We start from the raw sequence: 26101 nt of genomic DNA on the forward strand, positions 1-26101 counted from the left end.
CCTTACAATTTCAATAGGTTTTAAATAATCTCTATATTGGACAGTTTGGAGATGTTCCTGTAGAGATGCAATCTCGTTGCAATTCGGTTCAGACATTTTCATGCCATTGAATATGAATTCGATTTCCCGTAATACCAGTGGTCTTCAGTTAAAATACATTTTAACTTGAGACCGTAGACTACTTGAAGTCGGCTGACTCAGCTTTAACCATTATTCCCAAGTCAGCCACGATATTAGATCAGGTCAAATCAGTGGTTCCGTAGACCACTTCAAGATGGCCGAACCAATTTGTTAACTTTTTACAAGGCGGTTCGACAAACACAAAGCAATTTCTAACTTCTTCGTGCGCATCCAGCTCAAAAGGGAATTAGGTTTTAAAGCAGATTAGTGGAAGATATCCGTAAAGAGACCGAGTGGTTACCACGTTATATAAGATAGCCATGCAATTAACCTCAGGTAAGGGTTCCGCAGACCACTCTAAGATGGCTGAACCAGTTACATCGTGAATATGGCAGCAAAACAAACATTCAGTAATCACTAATTGATGCAGTACACACCTGTTTAGTATTTCCTGCTATAAAAGGAAAAAGATTTTAGGAGGTGGGTTTAACACAATTTGAAACGTAACGCATTACTGGCAGAGCGTGGACACGGTAAGCAGGTGTCTTGGGCATGTAAAATGGAGTAACTGCAGAGAATGTAGTTTTGCATACGTGTGTTTCACAGCAAGGTGCCGGTTTACCTGCTATTTGTCCCCCTTTCTTTAAATAATACAGGGAGGGATTGTTTTTAAAAAAACTTTTAGATATCCCTAAATCTAACACGTAATGTTCGAGGGATTTGTCTAAAATGAACAGTAACTAAGTATCACAACAAGAAACCGGTTTACCTTTCTTTCCTCAAATAACAGAGGGAGAGATTGGTTTAAATATTTTAGATACCATCAAATCTAAACATGTAGTATTCAAGGTGATTTTTGATTTGTCTAAAAAGAGCATAAACTAGGTATCTAGATTAGACCTGATGTTTTTTGTTTTTAAACATCAAAATCATTTAAATTAAAGGATAGATTACGATAGCAGCTGGAACCTAGAGTAACATAAGACACTGTCAGGTCCAGACTTATACAAATTTATTCACCTGGACCGGGGTAAAAAAAAAAGGAGGAGGCATTGCCATCGCATTTAAAAAAGACCTGGAGGTAAAATGGGCTTCCGCAGTATGCAATGATCACTTAGAATTAGGTATTTTTAAAGTTGTGGCTTCCCCGTCCGACACCTGGTATGGAGCCGTAGTATATCGACCTCCAGGTGCAAAGGGAAATTTTGTAGACATGCTAGTAGAATACCTGGCACTTCAGGTATTGTCAGCAAAAACCTTCCTCTTGTTGGGAGATTTTAACTTTCACGGGGAAAAAGTAGATGACCCAGAAGTAACTAAACTACTTGCCTCTCTCAAACTCATAGGCCTCACTCAAAGAATAATAGGTCCTACCCATAATGCGGGGCATCTATTGGACCTTGTATTTTCCAACTCTGACCGGATTCAATGTGACCTTCCGGACCCTCTCCCTTGGACTGACCATTATGATTACGATCCACATAGCCCGCCTGGCCGAATCCTGTGTAACGCGGCCCATCAAACAACCCCAAATCCTACGTAGGAGGTGGGACAATCTCTCTCCGATGGCATTCAGCGAGATCTTCTCTCTTGACCAACCCGACCATACTATAGATATCAGCAAACAATTGGAGACTTTTAATACTACGTTGGAAGGAGTTTTCGACGCAGTTATTCCAAAACAATTAATGAAGTCTGCGCCAGAGTTTCGACCCCCTGGTTTTCAGGTGAATTGAAGTTAGAAAGGGCTACCTGTCGGCGTTTGGAAAGGAGATGGCGCACCGACAAGTCAGAGGAAAACAGAGCACTGTATAAGAAGGCTTTGTCTAAATACCATCTGAATTTAAAAGTAGTTAGACAGCAATACATCATTAGCCAAATTGACAATCGAGTAACTCCCAGAAAACACTATTTAGCATTGTCTGGGATTTTGTCTCCCCAAAAGCCTGTAGACAGACGCCCCAGGAATCCCAGGAGCTATGTGACTCCTTGGCTTCTTATTTTCGGGAAAAAATATTGAATATTTATGCCAATTTTCCCTCCCCTACCAACACCCCCTCGGCCTTTTCCCAATCACTCCAGAATCAAAATACCATGGAAATATGTTCCCTAAACTGTTTTAAATTAGTTACAGTTGAGGAGGTTGTTAAAGCTCTTTCGGGGACTAAATCTGGATCACCATGGGATGTTTGTCCACCTAAAACCATGGCAGCACTGGCCCCGAGTTGTGCCCCCGTAATCCGAGACTTATTCAATAACTCCATCATCTCGGGCACCATTCCGACCGCCTGGAAAGAGGCGGTTGTGCGTCCCATATTGAAAAAAGTATCGGCAGACCCTCTGGTCTTGGGTAACTATCGTCCCATCTCCCTGCTACCACTGCTAGGTAAAATCCTGGAAAGCTTCATCAACCGACAGTTAAGTTCGTATCTAGAGGAAAATCACCTTTTGGATCCTTCACAGTCTGGTTTCCGTCCTGGCTTCAGCACAGAGACTGCTGTGTTGGCCGTAACTGACTCACTCAGATTAACTGTCGATAGAGGAGGCTCAGCTGTTCTGATCCTCCTTGATCTCTCCGCAGCTTTCAACACTATTTCACACTCGAAGCTGTTGGAGAGACTCCAGGACTGTGGCATAAAAGGGTCAGCCCTGAAATGGCTAGAACAGTACTTATTGGGAAGAACCCAAACTGTTATGTTGGGACCGTATGTCTCTCGTAAAATGCTGTTGGATAGGGGAGTTCCGCAAGGTTCTTGCCTGAGCCCCACTCTTTTCAATCTATATATGGCTCCTTTGGCTCAATAGTTGAGCATCTGGGTTTTGAAATTATATCATATGCGGATGACACCCAGCTTATGTTTACCATCGGACCTTACCCAGAACTCGACAAACTCCGTTTTGCTTCTGGGATGCTTGCCATCTTCGACTGGATGTCAGGCAATTGCCTCCAGCTCAATCCAGGAAAAACGGAGGTTATGCTTTTAGGCAAAGCCAAAAACAGCTGGTCAGACGACTGGTGGCCTAGTCAACTCGGTCACCCCCCCATTCCTAAGCAGTCTGTAAAGAATCTCAGGGTCCAATTAGATCAGGCTCTGTCCATGAAAGATCAGGTAGCAGCAACAACCAGCTCCTGCTATTATGGATTAAGGTTGCTTAGGAAAAATTTTCCCTACCTGCTCATATCTCAGCGCAGAACCCTAGTCCAGGTGATGGTTGTTAGCCGCTTAGACTACGGGAATGCCTTGCTGGCTGAAGTAAGTCAAATCCACCTGGCAAAACTTCAGGTTATTCAGAACACAGCAGCACGGCTTGTTTTGAACCGTCCTCCAGGATCAGCGTCTACACCTCTGTTGAGGGAACTGCACTGGTTAAATATTAGAAACAGATCAGTTTTTAAGATCTGCTGCCTGACCTATAATGCCTTGAGGGGAAGAGGTCCTCTCTACCTTCGGAAGAAATTAGTCAAATATTCTCCAGACAGGAAACTCAAACCAGCACTTTAAACCCTCCTTCAAGTTCCCAGAATTCGTCGCACACGCACGGGAGACAGAGCTTTCTCATATCTAGCCCCGAGCTATTGGAACAAGCTTCCATAACGGTTCGTAAAATCCCGTCACTGACTACCTTTAGGAAGCAATTAAAAACTTTCCTGTTCTAACTTTTTTTATTAGGAGCTAGTATCTTCCTTTCCCTCAGTCTTGCCTTCTCCCAGTTAGCGCCTAGATGCCCCAGGGTGAGTTGTGCGCTCTATAAGAAACCCCTAACATAACATAACATACCAAAACTGTTTGTACTTACCTCGATGCACGAGCAACCTTGGCCGATGCCCGGTGGAGCTGTCATATGCAGCTATAGAGGAGTCTGTCCGTGGTTTCACCCCCTCGGCCGTCACCTACCCAGCCGGTAATCTGACATTGCTTTCCTCGTTTTCCTGTTGTGTTTCCTTCCATCCCCCTCCTCCTCCCTCTGATTCTTTGATTTAATTGATGTAACTATGTAACCTGTAACTCGCTGATCCTCATGTAAAGCTCTCTGATACCTCCGGGTCTAGCCAGCGCTATATAAAACTTTTCAAATAAATAAATAAGATCTGCTCCAAAGCACATAAGGTGCTATGGGTGGCATTAAAAAAGACCACGAGAAATAAGAATGAAATAATAAAAGCAAGGAAGGATTATAGAAAGGCAATTGGAGAAAGGAAGCGCTTTCTGAAGGACAAGGCTTGGGAAGATTTAAAAACTGCATCGTCCTTAAAAGCCTCCTGTGCCTTTTGGGAGGTGGTTAATTCTGTTCCCATGTCTGCTGATGAAATGCCTAAAATTCCAGCCGAAGCTTGGGTTAACCATTTCTCAGACATTTTCTCCCCAGAGCCAAGGACAGTTAACTTATCACCGGACACAGAAATTGCTTGTGATATAGGAGCTGTCCGTGCTCAATTGAGGTGAGTGGGGTACTACTAGCTATAGAAAATAGTCATCCCAAAAAGGCCCCGGTGTGGAAATGAGCCTTTTTAGGGGCTCACTGGTGCAGGGGTTCACCCTTATCTGTCCACTGGTTCTTAAACCAACAAAGAAGAGATTGGCACGGAAGCTGTAATATCAAAGAAATAGATTTATTAACCTCTAGTGAGTGGGACTACATCTATACAACACCTTTGGGCACTGTATGAGGTAGTCCATAGAATACAGAAACCAGGGGCCTTATATATACATTTGTTGCATAGTCAGCATGGAGACTCAAAGGGGAGGTACTGGCACATACAAGAATAGTTATTGACAAACATGGGCATACAGAAATTGCTTGGTCAACAAAGTGGGAGTGGAAACATTTATGGTTACATCAGTTAAAACAGCCTGACAGTTACACTCTAAGACAGGTTCATTCTAGCAGCTACAGGCCTTTCTGAGCATGCGCAGTGCTCTGGCTCAGTACTGAAGGAGTTAACTTTAGTTGATGACTCAAGCAGAATAGAGAAGCAGGCAACAGTGAAGACGGAAGAAGCACACGGCTAACTAAAATGGATGCCACAAACAAAATGGCTTCAGCTAATACGAACGGTAATTTATGCGATTTCCACACCGGGACCAGGTAGAATTCCTGTGGACCTGTATTTAGCAGACTTTTGGGTAACCCTGGGCGTAGTTCGCGAAGTAGCACTTCGCGAAGCTACGCAAAGTGCAGTTCGCACTACGCGAGCTACGCGTAGCACTTCGCGAACTGCGTAGTACCTTGTTCGCACTGTGCCAGATGTCGTTTTCAATGATTGCACAGTGCGGACAAGCAACCCGGCACGTTGCAATCATTGAAAATGGCATCTTGCACAGTGCGAACTTTAGTTTTCTGCTGCTCGAGTAGATTTTTACTCGAGCGGCAGCTTTCTCAACGCGAACTGGTAGTTTCTCATCGCGAGCGGTCGCGAGCATACGCGACCACTCGCAATGAGAAACCTGACCTCCTCGCGTTGGGAATCTCGCCGGGAGGTTTATTATCCATGCTCGCGATCGCCAACTTGATGTTGCTGATCGCGAACAAGGAAAAAGTCTCGCCGGGATGTCATTTTGCTTGCTCGCGGTCGCCAACTTGACGTTGAGGACCGCGAGCAAGCAAAAAATGACCGCAGCACTACGCAACACTACGCTACGCGTGTTCGCACTGTGCTACGTGCAGTTCGCGTAGTGCGAAGTAGCGCGAACTTCGCAAACTACGCGAGCGTAGCGTAGTGCTTTGCCCAGGCTTACTTTTGGGCCCAGTTGATTACCAATGTTTTAAAAGCTGCAATAGTGGGCCCCAGACCTGGCAAAAAGCCATTATTGTGCCGATTTCTAAAAAGGGGGATAAAACCAAACCCCACTGCTATCGCCCAATTTCCCTGCTCGATAATTTAGTTAATTGCAAATCACTCCCAGTAGCAGAGAATACATTTCTAAGAAGACTTCTCTCAGTGCCTCAGTGTTCCGCCATTTCTTTCTGTCACAAGGAAGTTGGCATGACTTATCTGAAAGACTATATAGCGATTCAGCCGTTGTTGCTTTGGTTAAAAACCTGGAAGAATCCAGAGGCTGCCCTCTGTCGAACAATACTGACAGACTGCATGAAGCTGAATAATAGTTTAGACATACCCTGGCTAAGGTATTTTAAATCGTGTTTTGCTAAAATGGGTGTCTCAGAGTATTATTCAAACCCCAATATGCTAAAAAATGACCCACCAGTCACTATAAAGTCACTTTGTCGGGTTTGGCCCTATACACAGTATGACTGGTCGGCTAGAGCGCCTCTCACAACTGCAGAGAGAGCCTGCCCTGTACTTGCAAATTGACTTAAATGAAAGAAGGACATTTTTGTTGACAAGGTTGCATTTAAAAACTGTACACTTTTTACCCACCTTTCCCATCCAAGGCACATGGTTTGCTTCATTCCCTGTTTGTCCGTGTGACAATCGTTCACCTCAAAGCACTTTATACTTTATTCTCTTTTGTAGTCTTTACACTCTCCCAGAGGAAACTGTTTATATGTCCTTTATTACTTGCTGCAGGGATTATGAATTATAAATTGACAATGGAGTATTTACTCCCCCTAGGAACAGTTGAGATCATACAATGTATTTTAAATGACCTTTTTACCGCTTTTAAGATTCGTAGAAGATACTGATCATTTAAAAAATCTGAAAATTTTGTATATGTGGATGTGCTCTTTTTTTTTATTTATGAAATTGTGTTTGTACAACCTTTTATGGCTCTTTTGGAGTCGAAATAAAGTATTTATGTCTGTCTGTCTGATACTCCTCTGGTGGAAGTGTATATACTAAGAAGGTTGGCTGGGTGGTACTCCTCTGGTGTAAGTGTGTATAATAAGTAGGTTGACTGGGTGATACTCCGCTTAGTGGAAGTGTGTATGCTAAGTAGGTTGGCTGGGTGGTACTCCTCTGGTGGGAGTGTGTATACTAAGTAGGTTGGCTGGGTGGTACTCCTCTGGTGGAAGTGTGTGTACTAAGTAAGTTGACTGGATGATACTCCTCTGGTGGAAGTGTGTATACTAAGTAAGTTGGCTGGGTGATACTCCACTTAGTGGGAGTGTGTATACTAAGTAGGTTGGCTGGGTGGTACTCCTCTGGTGGAAGTGTGTATACTAAGTAGGTTGGCTGGGTGGTACTCCTTTGGTGGAAGTGTGTATACTAAGTAGGTTGGCTGGATGATACTCCTCTGGTGGAAGTGTGTATACTAAGTAAGTTGGCTGGGTGGTACTCCTCTGGTGGAAGTGTGTATACTAAGTAGGTTGGCTGGATGATACTCCTCTGGTGGAAGTGTGTATACTAGGTAAGTTGACTAGGTGGTACTCCTCTGGTGGAAGTGTGTATAGTAAGTAGGTTGGCTGGATGACACTCCTCTGGTGGAAGTGTGTATACTAAGTAGGTTGGCTGGGTGGTACTCCTGTGGTGGAAGTGTGTATACTAAGTAAGTTGGCTGGGTGGTACTCCTCTGGTGGAAGTGTGTCTACTAAGTAAGTTGGCTGGATGATACTCCTCTGGTGGAAGTGTGTATACTAAGTAGGTTGGCTGGATGATACCCCTCTGGTGAAAGTGTGTATACTACGTAGGTTGTCTGGGTGGTACTCCTCTGGTGGAAGTGTGTATACTAAGTAAGTTGGCTGGGTGATACTCCACTTAGTGGGAGTGTTTATACTAAGTAGGTTGGCTGGGTGGTACTCCTCTGGTGGAAGTGTGTATACTAAGTAGGTTGGCTTGGTGGTACTCCTCTGGTGGAAGTGTGTATACTAAGTAGGTTGGCTGGATGATACTCCTCTGGTGGAAGTGTGTATACTAAGTAAGTTGGCTGGGTGGTACTCCTCTGGTGGAAGTGTGTATACTAAGTAGGTTGGCTGGATGATACTCCTCTGGTGGAAGTGTGTATCCTAGGTAAGTTGGCTGGGTGGTACTCCTCTGGTGGAAGTGTGTATAGTAAGTAGGTTGGCTGGATGACACTCCTCTGGTGGAAGTGTGTATACTAAGTAGGTTGGCTGGGTGGTACTCCTGTGGTGGAAGTGTGTATACTAAGTAAGTTGGCTGGGTGGTACTCCTCTGGTGGAAGTGTGTCTACTAAGTAAGTTGGCTGGATGATACTCCTCTGGTGGAAGTGTGTATACTAAGTAGGTTGGCTGGATGATACTTCTCGGTGGAAGTGTGTATACTAAGTAGGTTGGCTGGATGATACTCCTCTGGTGGAAGTGTGTATACTACGTAGGTTGGCTGGGTGGTACTCCTCTGGTGGAAGTGTGTATACTAAGTAAGTTGGCTGGGTGATACTCCACTTAGTGGAAGTGTGTATACTAAGTAAGTTGGCTGGATGATACTCCTCAGGTGGAAGTGTGTATACTAAGTAGGTTGGCTGGGTGGTACTTCTGTGGTGGAAGTGTGTATACTAAGTAGGTCGGCTGGGTGGTACTCCTCTGGTGGAAGTGTGTATACTAAGTAAGTTGGCTGGATGATACTCCTCTGGTGGAAGTGTGTATACTAAGTAGGTTGGCTGGATGATACTCCTCTGGTGGAAGTGTGTATACTACGTAGGTTGGCTGGGTGGTACTCCTCAGGTGGAAGTGTGTATACTAAGTAAGTTGGCTGGGTGATACTCCACTTAGTGGAAGTGTGTATACTAAGTAAGTTGGCTGGATGATACTCCTCTGGTGGAAGTGTGTATACTAAGTAGGTTGGCTGGATGATACTTCTCTGGTGGAAGTGTGTATACTAAGTAGGTTAGCTGGATGGATGATACTCCTCTGGTGGAAGTGTGTATAATACGTAGGTTGGCTGGGTGGTACTCCTCTCGTGGAAGTGTGTATACTAAGTGGTACTCCTCTGGTGGAAGTGTGTATACTAAGTAGGTTGGCCTGATGATACTCCTCTGGTGGAAGTGTGTATACTAAGTAAGTTGGCTGGGTGGTACTCCTCTGGTGGAAGTGTGTATACTAAGTAGGTTGGCTGGATGATACTCTTCTGGTTGAAGTGTGTATACTAGGTAAGTTGGCTGGGTGGTACTCCTCTGGTGGAAGTGTGTATAGTAAGTAGGATGGCTGGATGACACTCCTCTGGTGGAAGTGTGTATACTAAGTAGGTTGGCTGGGTGGTACTCCTCTGGCAGAAGTGTGTATACTAAGTAAGTTGGCTGGGTGATACTCTGCTTAGTGGAAGTGTGTATACTAAGTAGGTTGGCTGGGTGGTACTCCTCTGGTGGAAGTGTGTATACTAAGTAAGTTGGCTGGGTGGTACTCCTCTGGTGGAAGTGTGTATACTAAGTAAGTTGGCTGGATGATACTCCTCTTGTGGAAGTGTGTATACTAAGTAAGTTGGCTGGGTGGTACTCCTCTGGTGGAAGTGTGCATACTAAGTAGGTTGGCTGGATGATACTCCTTTGGTGGAAGTGTGTATACTAAGTAGGTTGGCTGGGTGGTACTCCTCTGGTGGAAGTGTGTATACTAAGTAAGTTGGCTGGGTGATACTCCTCTGGTGGAAGTGTGTATACTAGGTAGGTTGGCTGGGTGGTACTCCTCTGGTGGAAGTGTGTATACTAAGTAGGTTGGCTGGGTGGTACTCCTCTGATGGAAGTGTGTATACTAAGTAGGTTGGCTGGGTGGTACTCCTCTGGTGGAAGTGTGTATACTAAGTAGGTTGGCTGGGTGGTACTCCTCTGGTGGGAGTGTGTATCCTAGGTAGGTTGGTTGGATGAAACTCCCGTAGTGGAAGAGTCTATCCCAAGAAGTTTTGTTGGATTGTACTGCTCCAGATGAAGTGTCTGTCCTGATAACCCAGTGGTTCTGTCCTTTTACATTAATGTGTTTGCACTTAGCCCCTCAAACAATTGATATGGAGCCCAGAAAGGTTCCAAACATGTGACTCATTCCTGTAGCCTACCTTGCACTCTTTCTTACTGAAACGTCTTGACTATCTCGTTCATTTTACACTTTGTGCTCATCTTGATCGTAACTTTATCTTTTATGCCCGGCCAATCGGACTCACGCTCTGCTGATTCCAAGGAACCTGCTCCTATTTCTGTTACTATGGATTTGAATTTCAACAACATTTTCAATTCACTTTTCCCTTCAATTTCCTTTACACCTTCCTTCTGGATTTGATGTATTGCTCTCCCTGAACGCTCTGGGGGGGAATAACTTAGACCCTGGTGGATGGTTACCTTGGAAAATGCTAGATACTACCCACACCCAACAGGATCTGGAAAATGTCCCACACTAGCTCTTTACTGTTGACACCTGAAACAGCCTTTACATTCCTAATAGACCTCACTCATAGTACCAGGAACATCTAAATGAAATAGGATGGAGCACCTTGTGCTTTTTCACCTCTTTATAAATAACTGCCAATTCTGCTATTTGTCAATATTTGTGTTCCTGTGTCATCCTGCAGCGTTGTGTTCTTGTGTGGACGTGTTGTCAAGATCTAAAGATTTCTAGGTTATAAATAGGTTACTCGACTGTAACCAATCAAATGTCTTCCTAGCGCACGACCCCGCCTCCTCCTCCAGCCCCCAGCTCCGCGCCCAGCCCCGTTTGGTAGTGGCTCCATGATCTGATTAAGGGGTTTGACTTACCAACTTTGATCTTGTTATACACTTTCAGGGCAGACTCCATCCTTCTGATACAGTCTTTGAACAACTTTTCATCTTTGATTCCAACCAGTAATAAACAGATATCAAACATGTCAGCCAGCTTGCCAAAGCAGTAGTAGCAACTGGGTTCTGCGCTGATTCTAGGCATTGCGAAGAGCAGACCCAGGAGGGCGAACAAACTGAGCCACATCTCCCTGCCCCAAGAGGCGTGTTAGTAGCCACCAGTACCCACACTCTGCTCCCCGTGTTAAAGTGACCCCATGCCGCTGTTCATGAGACGTGTGTCAACATTCTGACCAGGTGCATGTCCAGAGAGAGCCAGGTGAGGCATCATAATGTAGGATTGTGATGCAGCCGGAGGGATCAGCCAATCACAGGCCATGCTTTGGCATCCTGGGAATTATATTGTTGTATTTCTTTTTTGTCAGTTCCTATGCTACTGGCCCATGGATAACCCCGCCCAGTCCATAAAAGGGGGTGTGGCTTGTGTATGTATGTTTCTGACATTTTATAACGTTTGTTGTGATAGTTGGAGTTTATAAACTGACCCATAATGGACGTCGAAGGCTGGTCCCCTTACCATTGTGTAGCAGCGCCTGCGAGTTTCGTGCACAACTTCCCTTACATGAGTAAAGCAATGGCCTTAGGACCACTACAAATACTGTTTTGTCCTTGTAAACCAGCCCACCAGGCCTTGTGTCGTTCCCCTGTCGCCAGTCAGGCCAGTTCATGGCTGTTCATCTACATTTTCGCCCATGGCTTCCCAGGAGGGTCACTCCTTTGAGCCTTACCTCTGCCCTTTGTACTTATTTTCTTTCAATAAATTACAGCGCGAGCCCTTGACTTCCCCCTTGGCCACAAAAGCCCTGTTAGAGCAAGGTTGAGAGGGGCACTGAAGGGGTGCGGGGCCTCATCAGCCTGTCGAGTGCCATGGAAACCAGACGGCGGGACATGACGAGGTGAATTCATAACACGTTCTACACAAAGACGAAGGTTTCTCTTTCCAGCCTGGCCACCCTGCGCTGCCACTAATGATGCAGTCGAGGAGGGCTGGCCTAGGGTAATAGACAACTCCACGAGCCCAGTCCCTCCGAGGGACAGGTGGGGATGGGGTAGAGTCACTCGCACGTCATGCTGAGAAGGTGCACTGAGAGGTGTTGCTGCAGCTCACAGGGCTAGCAGCATGAACCGCCACACCACTCAGCTACTTAATTCCCCACTCATAGGAGGATTTGGAGATCTGTACCCTCAGCTATGACGTCTGTTGCAACGCATGAGGATTTCCATGTTTTTTGGTCTCAGAAACATTCCGCGGAGTTATCTGCGGCAGTTGCACATTTGAAGAGTATCTAGAAAACGTATGTGGAATCACAATTAATTGCACGCGGAAGCATTGGTGTAGGCGCTATGGTTGGCAGCGCACAATTGTGCATACGAAAATGCCGATGCATTTGTGTACTGGCCCTTTCTTCCCTCCACTTGGAACATATTGTTCCTGTGCTGAAGCTCCTTCCCGGGACCCCCAGCAATGTCAGAGCCTCTTTACTGCAGCCTTTGACAAGACTGACTCCGGCGGCTCTAGGGTGGGAATGGGTTGAAACACGTCGGAGTGTTCCCAGGGTTTCCAAGACATGTCCACCCTTGAACACACACTCCATCCAGCCTTTTACACATGAGTTGAACCTGCATGAGAATCAGGATGCGGTGTGGAGGGTACAGCAAGGAGATCAGCACCGGATATACATCTGTGCTCCATCAATGCTGCCAGCACAGACGCCTGTAACGAGGCGGGACAGGCGCAGGTGGACACAGACCCCTCCAGGGCTGGGTCTGCTGATCGAAGCCCATGCACATACAGGGAACTAATACGTTATTTAATATCCATATTGCACCCTTATCCAGTACAATCAGCAATAATGCATGTGGCAAGGGGAAGATACATTCAATCTTCACAGAAGGTGTGTGGGGCTCGGTAAAAGGAGGCCACGTTTGTTCATTTTCCGTTTGAAGGGCCTAGATGTACCTGGATGACAGATCACCATCACCAGGCACAGACAGGCGTGTCCTGGATGCAGCCAGGGCTTTGTTCCAGGAGGACCGATTTTACGTCACCAGGTACAGACACGCGTGTCCTGGATGCAGCCAGGGCTTTGTACCTGGAGAGAGGACCACCTTCACCAGGCACAGACAGGCGTGTCCTGGACGCATCCTTGGCTTTGTACCGGGATGAATCACAGTCACAAACTATGGACAGGCGTGTCCTGGATGCAGCCAGCGCGTTGTACCTGGAGGACGGATCGCTGTCTCCAGGTGTAAACAGGCGTGTCCTGGATGCAGTCAGTGCTTTGTACCTGGAGGACAGATCACAGTCACAAGCTACAGACACGTATGTCCTGGATGCAGGTGGTGTGTCCATTAGGTGGAAAAGCGGTGGCGAATCCTTGACGAATGTGTGACTACAGGACGCCACCTTGATACACAAATCCTGCGTGATGCTATCAAGCATCTACCAGTAGAAAATCTACTGGATTTCGAGCACAAGATTTTTAGGTGAGTGCATTAGGCCTCATGAGTGGTATGCATGAAATATATGCATAGAGATCAGGCGGGGACCCTAAACTTAGGAACAGAATTTCAATGCCCTGACGAAGGCCCCAGACCCGATAGGGCTATTAACGTGGGCCGAAACATGTTGGCGCATATATGAGGGTATATTTGAAAAAATTATATTCAAAAGAACCCCAACACACGTTTTTAATGGTACCACGAGTACCCCAGAATAAAGGATAAACCGGGGTATACTTGTAGGTATTTTTACTGTATTAAAAAAATCTGGTTCCCTGCTTAACCAGTTATCATCTTATATAAGAACTCCCAAAACATCTTTGGTTGAGTCCGCCCAGATAGTACCACCTTATCTGGGTGTGGAGAAAACGCCTATGATGAAGCATGTCACTATTATGTGAGTGAGGTGTCTTCTTCAATATCTTTGATATTCCACCCGAAAAAGTGAACATCGTAGAATTTTCCGGATACTACTGTAGTCCTCGGGGGCCTACAGGTAGACAACAGTTGCTTACAGTGGAAAAAAGTCTTCTTGGGAGAACGCAACTGGATTGTTTCTTCTCTCACTCTCCTTGTGTGAAAAAAAGTGTCCTGGATGCAGCCAGCGCGTTGTACCTGGAGGACGGATCGCTGTCTCCAGGTGTAAACAGGCGTGTCCTGGATGCAGCCAGTGCGTTGTACCTGGAGGACGGATCGCTGTCTCCAGGTATAAACAGGCGTGTCCTGGATGCAATCAGCGCTTTGTACCTGGAGGACAGATCACAGTCACAAGCTACAGACACGTATGTCCTGGATGCAAACATGGCTCTGTACCGGGAGGATGGCTCACAGTCACAAGCTACAGACAGGTGTGCCTGGATGCAGTCAGCGCGTTGTACCTGGAGGATGGATCACAGTCACAAGCTATAGACAGGTGTGTCCTGGATGCAGCCAGCGCGTTGTATCTGGAGGACGGATCGCCGTCTCCAGGTATAAACAGCCGTGTCGGGATGCAGCCAGTGCGTTGTACCTAGAGGATGGATCACACTCACAAGCTACAGACAGGCGTGTCCCAGTCAGGGCCGGCATGACTCGCGGGTGGGGGGACTTGCTTTCGGGGGGGTTTGCGTGGGGGGTTTAAATAATATAAAAAATAAACTTACCTTCTAGGGTCCCACGACGTCACAGCTCCTGGTCGGGTCCCATTTTCCTGCTCTCATGCTGAACAGGAAGCAGGCAGCCTCCCTCCCCTCCCCTAAGAGACAACCATCTCCTGAGGCGGAAGCCGGGAGAACGATCGCTACTTTTTAAAAAATTTTGAGTGTCATTACTGTGTTTTTACCCACCTGATCTCCTCTCCCTGGGCATTTTTTCTGGGCTCAGCACGCACTTGGCATCCCCGCGCAGCGGATCTTAGCGCTGTCGCGGGATTCAAAACAAACATTATTGCCGACATTACTGGCGAACCCTCAGGCCACGCCCCTATCGTGAGGCCACGCTCCCCGCCGAAAGTTAGTTAAAGGACGCTGATTACAAGCGCCAGTAAGAGACAACCATCTCCTGAGGCGGAAGCCGGGAGAACGATCGCTACTTTAAAAACATTTTTGAGTGTCATTACTGTGTTTTTACCCACCTGATCTCCTCTCCCTGGGCATTATTTCTGGGCTCAGCACGCACTTGGCATCCCCGCGCAGTGGATCTTAGCGCTGCCGCGGGATTCAAAACAAACATTATTGCCGACATTACTGGCGAACCCTCAGGCCACGCTCCTTGCACAGAAGCAGGTCTGGTCTAGATCACAGCTTCTGGATCTAAGAAAGACAATTTGCACTCCATCAACACAGTGCAACCTCCCACTGACTAGCCCCCTCCTTTTTAAATGTAACAGCTGCCCTTTCTCCTTTTTTCCTTATGCAAAATGCCCCCATGATCCATCAATTATCCATCCCACACCCATACGAACATATTTCATGGGATTACTGAATTGTCGCTCTTTGCCATGCCACGCTAGTGACATTTGGCTGCTGCTCTCATCCATGTCCTGGGACTTACTCTTCCTTACTGAGACATGGATTAAAGACTCTTCCAACCCAGACATTTCTCTTGCCTTGCCCCCGGGCTACCGCCTTACAGGTGTAAGCCGCGAAGGCTCCAAAACCGGAGGCGGAATCGCGGTTATTCTACAGACTCACGTCCAGAAAAATCATGAATACAGGGCCCATAGAGGCTCTATATTTTTCCATCTCAGACACCTCTACAGCTATCTTTTCGGGGGTCCTGGTATACAGCCCTCCCAATACCCCTGCGCTTTCAATAGCTTGCGGGCAATATTGGTGAAAAATATTAACGCGGCAGCCCTGTCGCGGAAAGCAGCACCGTCCTCGAAACTAATGAGCGGGCCGCGTTCGGCACTGAGTCCGGACTGGAATACGGCTCGGCAAACTGAGGGAAAAATAGCTTGCACTGCTTTCTGGAGCCCACTGTGGGTGAACAATGCTTTTTTATAAAATTGTGGCATCGTGGCAGTACCTACTATAGGTGATTCATTGTCCTGGATTGAACTACTGAATCCATCATGCACTGCGAGCACTAAGCAAGGCCCACTGAGGGCGTGGAATGAATCCAGCTGAAGTAAATCAATCAGAACTGACTGCACGAGTCATTTTAAAAGCAACCTCTGAAGATAGGCACAAGCTTTGAAACGCGTCAGGTCTACAAGATATAATCCAACGGAAGCAGTTCCAGCTCCTGCCCTGAGTGAATAAACCGGATGGTTCAGTCTGCTGAGTGTGCGCTTTCAATAGCTTGCGGGCAATATTGGTGAAAAATATTAACGCGGCAGCCCTGTCGCGGAAAGCAGCACCGTCCTCGAAACTAATGAGGGGGCCGCGTTCGGCACTGAGTCCAGACTGGAATACGGCTCGGCAAACTGAGGGAAAAATAGCTTGCACTGCTTTCTGGAGCCCACTGTGGGTGAACAATGCTTTTTATAAAATTGTGACATTGTGGCAGTACCTACTATAGGTAATTCATTGTCCTGGATTGAACCACTGAATCCATCATGCACTGCGAGCACTAAGCAAGGCCCACTGAGGGCGTTGAATGAATCCAGCTGAAGTAAATCAATCAGAACTGACTGCACGAGTCATTTTAAAAGCGACCTCTGAAGATAGGCACAACCCTTGAAACGCGTCAGGTCTACAAGATATAATCCAACGGAAGCAGTTCCAGCTCCTGCCCTGAGTGAATAAACCGGATGGTTCAGTCTGCTGAGTGTGCGCTTTCAATAGCTTGCGGGCAATATTGGTGAAAAAAAAAATATATATATATATATCTGAATAAAAATGAATAAAATCATCTTGCTGTGCACTCTTTCATAGTAAATCTGCCATCATCTCCCCATTTGTTCTGCCTTTTCCATTCTCCCTCAAGAAGAACATTCTGTTCACTAGTGTTGAACAATTGGTGGCTGGCGTCTCCAAGGGTGGTGGTTGGAGCTCTGAGGTATTATATTTGGTCAGACTGAGCTGAGTGAGGCTGCTTCACTCCTTCTTCCAATAAACTCACAGTGTAATACTCAAAAGTGCAGCTTCTTCTCTACACCATGGGTTCTGTACTGTATTTCCAGCTTGACAACTGTAGCTGTCTGCAACAGTCTGTGCCACTGCACAGCAAACCAGGGTATGGACACGAAGCACTGTGGGAAAGGGTTTCACCCCCTCAGTACTTTAGTCCAATGGAGAACTTTAGCAGTTTTCGTAGTCAATCGACTCGTGTGTGTAAAATCTACCGGAAAGAGGATTTTGAAGACACTGTAACTAAAGTCTCCGAGCGGGTGCAGAGGAAGGGGGTAGGGAATAGGGGCACTCCATACTGGGGATGGAAGAAGTGGGTAAAGAAGGTGAAAATGGAACTGGGTCTGTCAAGGAGGAGAAGAAAGACCATTGAGGAAAGAATTCAAGGAGTGAAACAACTTAAGTTCAATGGGTTGGATGTTCGTGGAAATGTCCTGAGAGTAGGGATCTGGTACTAGTGAAGTAGGATTTGAAGAAGAGGTGCTGTTGTATTTCAAATAGAGGGAGCCTTCCCACCAGCATGTCAATGCATGTTTTCATATCTCTGCTAATTTCTGCAACACAACATTATCTATCCAACTGCTCAAGGTAATCTGCACCACAGATAGTTGCTTTGAGTGCATTCCATTGCATTGTTCTTGGTTCATCCAGCTATAACATAGAAACCGGCATCTTAATAATATTCCAATAATATTGCAAGGTACGACTTGTTAGATACTCGGGTCCTCTTTTACTATAAGGGTAGATCCGTGCTTGTTGCCCGGTCCCGTTTTTGATAGCCTGCTATTTTTCCTTCCCCGGTAGATCTTCCAAGAAGAATAGACGCTAGTGCGGGGTTGGGATTCATACGCCCCCAGTGCATTTGTTTGACCCGGAAGGCCATGGCCCAATAGGTAAGATATGGGTTGTTGTTTGTTTAGCGTGTTTCCACATTTCTTGCAACGATCTAATTCAGTCCCCCATTGTTTTCCACTTAGAACATTACTCGCCATGGATTTTATGCCGCTGTGAAATTAGACAACTCCGATTGCTGCGGAATTGGTAATCCTAGAGTGCTTCGTACTTTGGTGTATATACTCATCCGGATATAGTTCACTTTTTTCTTTATTGGTTTTATTTTAGTTTGTTGTTGGCTTTATTTAAATCTTTCCTGGTAGCCATGAGATTTCAATACATGGGTGTTAGAACTGTCTTGGTGATTTGGTCTCTTTACATATTTAGAGCCCTACTATTGGTGTTTATTGGTTTTTCTTTGGTACTGCCACCCCCAGAGAGGTTGTGCATATCTTTTAGAATGTGTGTTAGTGAATGTACATATATAGATAGTTGTATATATTGTAAATTTTTGTTTATATTATAGATGTTGTTCCAGGAGATATATCCTTATATACCCTAGTCCTGATGAGGCCCGCAAGCAAGTTGGGCTGAAACGCGTCGACTACTGTTGAATATTAAGTGCCCCGGAAGAATTTAAATCATTGTTTGAATTGAGATATACATAGTACCAATAAATTGTGGAAGAGGTATAACGGTTACTACCTCCTAGTACTATCCAATGGGGCGACTTCAAACAATGGAATGCTCACGATAATAGTGTCAACATCCATTATTATTTTTTGTAGGGGAATAAGGAATGGATTAAATGCCTTTTGTTGTTTGTGTTTATGTTCCTTCCTTTCTCTTTGTTTGAGTAATGGACCGATGTTCACTGAGTTACGTATGAAATGAATATTTGGAACTTTTTTTATTTATATGTTGATAAAAGAGATTTATCAAATGAAACTGTGTCCAGACAATGATATGATTAGCAGATGATTAATTTAAATATATAAATAACTTATTGTGAAGGAGTAATTTGTGGTGTCCTTCATATTTTGAGAAAAATATCATTTGATCGGTTCCTTCGCATCATCTTGTTTTTTGATATAACTCAAGACAGTCCAGATCACCCCACTCTTGAAGAACCCTACATTAGACCCTGATTGCCTCACCAGCCATCTGCCCATCACTCATCTGCCTTTCATTGTCAAGACCATTGAAAAAGCAGTCTATGCACAACTTCATGATCACATCAATGCCAACCATCCCCTGTAAGAACAACAATCAGGCTTCAGATCACCCTAAAGCATGGAGAGAGCATCTTTACCAATCCGCGAGATGACCTTCTAACAACAGATAAACACCTTCTGATTTTACAGCACCTCTGTCAACCACCCCACCATTATTCACACCCTTAAGTCCTGAATGGGATTCACTGGAAACATCCTGAACTGGTGAGTAAGTAAGTTTTATTGTTTAGTTAATTGAAACCTTAACAATTTGTGCACAATTACACATAGTACAATTAATACTTGATAACACCTCTGAATAAAACAACGTTTTAAAATCATTGTAAAACATGGTACAGCCAGCTTTCTTCTAGGATCAATAAAAAATGTGCAAATAAGCTAGATACATAGGAGTTTGTCTTAGAATTATAGCGTATTGACCTGTGTCTGAGGGCAGTGCTATATTTTTAACAAGTGCCCTCAAAATCCTCCAACTATGGTTCTTTATACAGTAAATGTTCTTATAGCCCAGAATGCCTTTATTGTGGTTTTTCGTTCTGGATTGGTTATTCACCATTCTTTCTTAAAGTATTTCCTGATGTGTTAATCTTACCATGAGGTCATAATATTTTAAGTATTTTATCAGTTTGCAATTTAGTTGTGAATCTGACGGGTCCAAGGTTTGTATAATTGCTGCTCTACATGTCCTGGTCCCTTTTGCTATAAAGGCTCTTTCAATAAAGTGACGCATGTTTTCTGTAAGTATGGACAAATGCAGATTAAATGAGTAAAGTCCTCTTTGGTTCCACCACAAAGTCTGCATAGTATGGACCCGCTATGCTTCCATGGTGGTTGGTCAGCAAGTGATGGTAGCTGACCAAAGCGCGTTGCCATCAGGTGTTTTTTTTATTATTGCTGAAAAAGTGAGCCCTAGGTAGGCTGCTTGTTGTAAGGTTTTGTAATTTTTGATCACCATCCAGCTATGTGGCAAAAGGTGTTCTTATCAAGTAGTAATTAATGAAGCTTCACAACTTTATTCAGCGCATGTTTAAAAGTATCAAAACAGAGGTTCTTGTGCCAGAGCTCAACTGAGTTGGGTAATGCTAATGCTTTAAACAGATACAGGTTGTATGTCAATTTTTTTCGTTTTTTCAACCTCTTCTCATAAAGCCTCATTAATCGGGCTGTGAACCAAATTTTATTTCATTTTATACTCGCACTTTATCGTTGAGTACAATCACCCTACAGTTTCATTAGTCAGGCCAAGCTCTAGGCGTACCTGCGATGGTGAGGCAGACTTATGCAGTTAGAACATACGTTTATATGATGTACCCAGCAGCTTGTTTAGAAGTGCAGAGTCTTTTCCGCGTTGGATGACGCTAGCATAGGACATCATGAGAAACAATTTTGCAGCTATTACCGCAAGTGGTGGCTTGTATGATGGGCCATCTACATATTTTGGCCAGTGCGGTAAATGCATGTAACAGTGCCCTTGATTATTGCGACATGTAATTCTTTTGTACTTCATATGTAAGTGTGCTGTTGATGTGAACTCCCGAATACTTGTAGCTGGTCACTTCTTCCAGTACCTTACCATTTAACCAGATATTCAATGGAGGGGTTGGACAATTACAAACCTGCATGGTTTTCATTTTTGATGTGTTAATTTATAGGTTATTGGATGTGACATACGCATACATTTCATTCAAGGACCTCTGAAGTCCAGCTTTTGTTTGGCTCATCAGTACTATATCACCTGCATACAACAGGTGTGATAGTGTGAAGTTTCCCTAGTGCGGCGGGTGGGAGTTAATCTGGGCAAGCCGAGGTGTTAGATCTGACATAAACAAGTTAAAGTGTGGCGCCAGGATGCACCCCTGTTTGAGTCCTTTGTTTGTGATCAGTTCTCTTGATAGTCCTGAGCCATCGCCCAACCTGACTCTTTTCCATGTGTTTGAGTAAAGTAGCAGTATCCCGTTCAGAATTCTATCTGGGATGTTCCAGGCTCTTGGTTTTCTCCAGAGCCTACTACGCTCCACGCTATCAAAGGCTGCTTTCAGATCGATTTAAGCAGAGGTATAGTTTTTGCTTGTTGCATTTGCTCTTTTTGCTACTAGAGAAACCGCTAATATGATTGTGATAGCTCCAATTCCTTTTCTGAATCCTTTTTGGTTAGCCAGGATGACGTTGTTGGAATTGGACCAAACAACCAAATCTTTAAGGATCAGGGAAGCATAGTACTTTGCCTCCACGTCTTGAAGCGCTATAGGCCTGTAGTTGGCGGGACTCGTCCTGTTGCCGTCTTTAAGGACTGGGGAGATGATTGAGCCTTGCCAGTTTGGTGGGATTTGATAGCTCTATTTCCTTGTACAGAGCGTATAGTTGGTTGCTCCAGAACATGGGATCGTATGTGAAAATCACCTGGGGGATGCCGTTGGGTCCTGGCACACCTTCCTTTCTGCCCTTTCTTATTATCTTAGTTATGTCTTTGATCAAGAGGTTTTGACAGTTTGTGCCATGCGGCGAAGATGGACTGATTGTATCTTGTCCACTGCTTGATTTGATAATTGTATCTGATCTTATCCCATGCTTGTGAAAGATCGTGCTTGCCAAGTGGAAATCGGGTAATGGTTCCCCAGTGGATCTCTCAGTCAGGAAGTTGACCCAATCTGGTTCCTGGATGTTAGAGGTCAGCACATTTTTGGGCCTATTCAGCTTGCTTATTGTGTCCCAATATGAATTGGCTTTTTTTTTGCACTACACAATAGTTTGGCCCAAAATATTTCTTCTTTCTTTTTTTTTTCTAGCCCATAGCTTTTTTAAAATAATCTTTCTATAATAGCCTAACCTATTCCCATGCCAAGTCGTCGGGAGTGGTTGATTTTAACTTTCTGACCACTTTCCTTAGTTCTTGCTTCAGGGAGTTGAGGGGACGGGAAATAGTTTTGCATTGTCTTTTTTAGATTTGGCTTTGAATAGTCGGCATAAAAGATGTTAAATTTGAGGTAAATTTTATCCAGGCATCTATTATATTTTGTTGCTTGAAACGGCTTGCCATCATCTGCTACTTACTATATGTTGCAATTCTTGTATGGAGTCATTTGTCCACTTGAGACACCTTAGATTGACTGTGTTTGTGATGCCTGCCATTGTAGTTATTTCTTTGTGCCTTGGCAGAGTTAAATTAAACTGAATACATTGGTACAAATGATCACTAGTAGTGTATTTGATTGAGTATTGTGAGAGTAGTGGCATTAATGGTAGCATGACTATTGTATAATCTAAGATCGATTGTGCATGAGCTCCATGAAATTTACATTTTGGGAGTGTGGTCTATTGTTCTACCATTTATAACCCTCTTACCTAGGTATTCCAATGCTGTGACTAGAGACTGGACTATGCGATCTGGTCTGACTGTTGTTAATTGATACTGAGGAAGTATTATCTGCCTTTTAGGATCTTGTCCTCATCTGGTGTATGGATTAAATTGTAATTGAATTCACCTGTCAAGACTATGTCCCAAAATGAGAAGGATAGTCTTACGTCTGAGATCGTTGTAATGAGTATTGAGATAAGTGTTTTTACATTGAGGTGCACATACTGTCGGGTCTTGATCCCAGAGCCGTAGAAAAACCAGTCTCCTCAGGAGCGAGGACAGTGTCCCAACTCTCCCACAAGGTACGTTCACCGGTCTGTACTGTAAAAGCCCCAGACCAGAGATGGATACCTCTAAGGAGAGAGGAGAAGACCACAGGACCACGAATTTTTGGCAACAGCAGGAGGTTGATATTTCACAAGAAAGGGGTAGGAGAAGGCTCGCGTTTTCAGGACTGTAGCAGACAAAACAATAAACAGGAGATAAAGAGATAAGGGCAATGTTAAATGTAGAAGCGTAAAGTGTTATAGCAGGGCAGACCAATAATGACAGTCGAGGTTGTGTGCTCTCACATACTTACACAGTGTGACAACCGGTCTAGCGTAAAGCAAGGTCTCCTCATAAAGCAACTTCGCAAGAAAAGGAGAAAAGGCTCCTGTAGTTCCCAGCTAGAAGAGGAATGCAGAAAACAGCGATATCCGTTTTGTATTTGTCACCACAATAATACAGTCCCATATAGAATCCACTGTTTGGAGGACTATAGCTTTCGTTTGCTTCTCCCAAAATTATAAATAAAGTTTTTTGTTCGATGGACGCCAAAGCAATTGATTAATACAAAGCAAGCACTAATCCTATAATCCGGAGATATTGTAGTCCACTCACAGACACAGGCGCCGCTCTCGTATTCAAAAAGCCAAATATTTCAGGTGCAGATAATTAACCGCAGTCCCACGTAGAGGTTGAAGCAACACACTTTCAATTCTTTGACTCTGGCTAAAGTTTGTGTGATTGGGTGCGAGGGAGTGAAACGCAAACGATAAAAAAAAGAAAAATAATTCTCTTACGTTCTTGGTGCTGCTGGTCCTGCGACAGAATCAGGGACAGACTTGATCTCCAACCCCTGGCGAGGCTTGCGTTGTTGTGATAGCGAGAAAAGTCCAAAGCAGCGGAGTCTCAGAGACTATGGGGTCCGAGAGCGTCGCTCAGTCCCCACAGAATGCGCACAGTGTGGCAGCAAAGCAGGCAAGTCCGGGGAAAGTCGGGGACGAGGAGAGAGGGCGCTCAGTCCCATAAGGAAATCAAGGAAGACAAACGATGGGAAGTCCGGGGCTTCCAGGGAAGGACGCGGAGCTCTTGGATGCTTCCTTCACAAAGAGCGGCGCGTAGGGGGCCCAACGAAAGAAACAGGCAGGTATTCCGGCAAGACAAGTTCTCTCTCAGAAACAGAGAGCTTCACGTACTTCAGGGAATCCAATACACGGCGTGGTCCACCGCAGCTCAGTAAGCCAAGCGCCGGCCATAGGGAAGGGCGTCCAGTTTAAACCTTCGTCGTAAGGCAGCATGGGAAGGCACACAACCCCTCCCCCAGAAACAGGGCTCTATGGGAAATGTAGTGTAGTCATAGAGGAAAGTGTCAGGGGACAGGAAGCGGGACGGGTAACAGTTCTCCCCCCTAAGGGCCTACTCACTGGTCGGGGTTTGGAGGGGTACAAAGCATGAAATCAACTTACCAATAAAGGGGCATGTATGTTTTCGGCGGGTTCCCACGATCTATCCTCCGGAGCGTAACCTACCCAGTCTACCAGATACTGCAATTTACCCATGTGTCTGCGGGAATCCATTATCCTTTTAACCTCAAATTCCTGTTCTCCATTTATAGCGAGGGGGGGAGGAGGAGTTTCGGGACAGGATGGGGATTCATATCGTTTGAGTAAAGAGGCGTGTGAAACAGGATGTATCTGATATTCAGGGGGTAGGTCCAATTTGATGGCTACAGGATTTATGAGACTTTTAACCTTAAAAGGACCTATATAACGTGGTTGCAGTTTTCTCGGTCCATCTAATCTGAGATTCTTGGTGGCTAGCCATACCATGTCCCCCTCAGCGTAACCAGGTGCTGGAAGTCTAGGTTTGTCAGCCTGTTCTTTCATGTGTTCCTCTGCCTCTCGTAATTTTTATTTTGCCGTATCCCATATAGCGTGGAGTTTTGCATGATGCTCTGACACTGCTGGGATTTGAGTCAAAGAGAGAGGTAGGTGCAATGGTAACCAGTGAGGATGATACCCATAAGAGAAAAAAAAGGGAGAAACCTGGATGGAGGAGTGCTGCGAGTTATTATACGCAAACTCGGCTAGGTTAATGGCCTGTACCCAATCACTGGTAACCGTAGATAACAAACAACGTAGAAACGTTTCCAAAGTCTGGTTTGTTCTTTCAGTTTGCCCATCTGTTTGGGGGTGATAAGAGGAAGAGAGACGGTGGTCTATCTTTAAGACTTGACACATTCCCTGCCAAAACCTGGATATAAATTGAGGGTCTCGGTCGGACACAATAATAGAGGGCAATCCATGTAGTCGGACTATGTGTGATAGAAAAACCTCTATGAGCTTCTTTGCTGTCGGCAGTTTTTTCAATGGGACAAAATGAGCCATTTTGGACAACATGTCCACAACAACTAGTATGGTGTTGAACCCCCTGGTGGCTGGTAAGTCCGTTATGAAATCCATGCTAATGGGGTACCATGGTAATGGGGGAATGGGCAAGGGGTGTAACAGACCCGCGGGAGCACAATGCTGGGCTTTCTGTCTGTCACAGGTGACACAGGCCTTAACGTAGTCACTGATGTCTTGGATCATTCCCTTCCACCAAAACCATCGTTGACAGAGTTGTATCGTCTTTTCGCCCCCGGGATGAGCTGCCATAGGTAGAGCATGACACCACTCACGATCACAGAGCGTAGTTCCTCGGAGGGGAGATACAATCTGCCATCATGATAGTAAAGGTGGCCTACTATCTTGTTCTGAGGGTTTGCTACCCATTCCTCCGGGCTGAGCAAGGCGTATGTAGAGAGTAGGTTGTCTAAAAACGTGCCCTCTGTACAACCCTCCCCGACTGTTGCTATTTTATGCTGAGGGATGATGAGAGGGGGGTTTTCCATCATGTGCCTTTTTTCTTTCCCTAGACGAGATAACACGTCAGCCTTTCCTTGTTTCACTCCTGGTCTACAGGTTATAAGGAAGTTGTATTCGCTAAAAAAGGATACCCATCTCATCTGTCTCGGGGTAAGGGCCTTTGCGGATTTAAAAAGTGGAGATTTCGATGATCAGAGAAGATTGTTATGACATGTGGTGAACCCAACAGATAATGGCGCCACTCCTGGAAAGCCTTTTTTATGGTAAGTAGCTTTCTTTCGCCTATGGTGTAGTTTTGTTCGGCAGAAGAGAGAGTTTTTGAAAAATACGCCACTGGGTGTAAACTACCCGTTGTTGGGTCTCTTTGGGACAAAACCCCGCCTACCGCGTACTGGCAGACATCTGCTTCCACGTAGAAAGGTTGAGTGCTGTCTGCGTGCCGTACGATGGGGCGGAAACAAACCTGGTTTTTAGAGCTAGAAAGGCTTGTTCTGCTGCGTCGTCCCACTCGAATACCACTCCTTTCTTTAACAACTTGGTGATGGGTGTGATGAGGTCAGAAAGGTGGTCTATAAACCTTCTATAAAAGTTCGAGAACCCAAGGAAGGATTGTACTTCTCGCACAGTAGTGGGACTAGGCGAAGAAGTTATTGCAGATACCTTTGCCGGGTCCATATGAATCCCCTCAGGGGAA

The 26101-nt window shown here is 45.2% G+C and overlaps 1 long non-coding RNA gene across 1 annotated transcript; it reads left to right on the plus strand.

Annotated features, from left to right (window-relative positions):
- Window positions 1–616: 616 nt before the first annotated feature.
- LOC146808944 (uncharacterized) lies at window positions 617–18623 on the plus strand. Its single transcript, XR_014965503.1, has 4 exons — window positions 617–653; window positions 17657–17745; window positions 17830–17893; window positions 18213–18623. It is a non-coding gene; the product is annotated as an uncharacterized LOC146808944 (long non-coding RNA).
- Window positions 18624–26101: the final 7478 nt, after the last annotated feature.

The sequence above is a fragment of the Triturus cristatus genome, chromosome 7 (assembly GCF_964204655.1).
Source record: "Triturus cristatus chromosome 7, aTriCri1.1, whole genome shotgun sequence".
Classification (NCBI taxonomy): Eukaryota; Metazoa; Chordata; class Amphibia; order Caudata; family Salamandridae; genus Triturus; species Triturus cristatus.